We start from the raw sequence: 904 nt of genomic DNA, 5'->3' as shown, positions 1-904 counted from the left end.
TTAGTATATTTCCTTTGTTCTGTATACTTACTGTTTATTATTATGTGGCAGGAAGATTTTTCTTTTTCTTTTTATGTAGTCTTGAATTTCTTGGATGTTCTGTGTCAGGAATTTTTAGATTTAACATTTTCTTTGACAGATACATTGATTTCCTCAATTGTATCTTCCACACTGAGATTCTTTCTTACATCTCTTGTAGTTTATTGGTTATTCTTACCTCTGTTTTCTTCCCTAAGTTCTTTCTCTCCACAATTTCCTTTATTTGTGTTTTCTTTATTTTCTCAAACAATATGGACAGCTACTCGAATTTTCCTGTTATCCTTGTACAGGGGCCATGCAAACTTCTCTGTATAATTCCAATTTCAGTATATGTGCTACAGAAACAAGCACCACATATTTCTTTCTAGTGGTCATTAATAAAGTGCCCTTGACTTGTGAGTTTCACTTAATCACAGATTCAATTATTATTTGTCAAATGCAAAGATATGTTCTCACTCAGTGAATTATTTACTGTAAAGTGCTCCCTTACCAAGGCAAATCATTGAACAAAAAGTGTTTACTTGGGATATTGCTTTTATTTTTAAAGAAATGATCCATGAAGTCATGTCATTAAGCAGTCATCTTGTTGTAGTCATTTATCAAAACTTATAACTTTTCAAAATGAACCCCAAACAGCAGGCAGAGATAGGGAGAATGAGAGAAACAGGGGAAAAGCTAGGGAGACAGATTCAGAAATAGAGAGACTGAGACAGAAAGTAACAAATACATAAATTGATAGAAACCTAGAGACAGAGATTCCATTCCCTCTGGTCACTTTCTTTGGCATATCAACATCAAAGCACACCCTCCTATAATATAAATATAAAGGAACTATATTTTTTTAGTATTTTTTATTTTAATTTTT

The 904-nt window shown here is 32.1% G+C and overlaps 1 non-coding gene across 1 annotated transcript; it reads right to left on the bottom strand.

The window, feature by feature from the left end:
* Nucleotides 1-284: 284 nt before the first annotated feature.
* On the bottom strand, nt 285-390 carry LOC132651595 (U6 spliceosomal RNA). The gene has a single exon (XR_009589181.1). It is a non-coding gene; the product is annotated as a U6 spliceosomal RNA (small nuclear RNA).
* Between the last annotated feature and the right edge of the window lie 514 nt (nt 391-904).

Source organism: Meriones unguiculatus (genome assembly GCF_030254825.1).
Source record: "Meriones unguiculatus strain TT.TT164.6M chromosome Y unlocalized genomic scaffold, Bangor_MerUng_6.1 ChrY_unordered_Scaffold_23, whole genome shotgun sequence".
Lineage (NCBI taxonomy): Eukaryota > Metazoa > Chordata > Mammalia > Rodentia > Muridae > Meriones > Meriones unguiculatus.
Note: the sequence above shows the minus strand (reverse complement) of the source record. Positions and strands in the feature narration are given on the sequence as shown.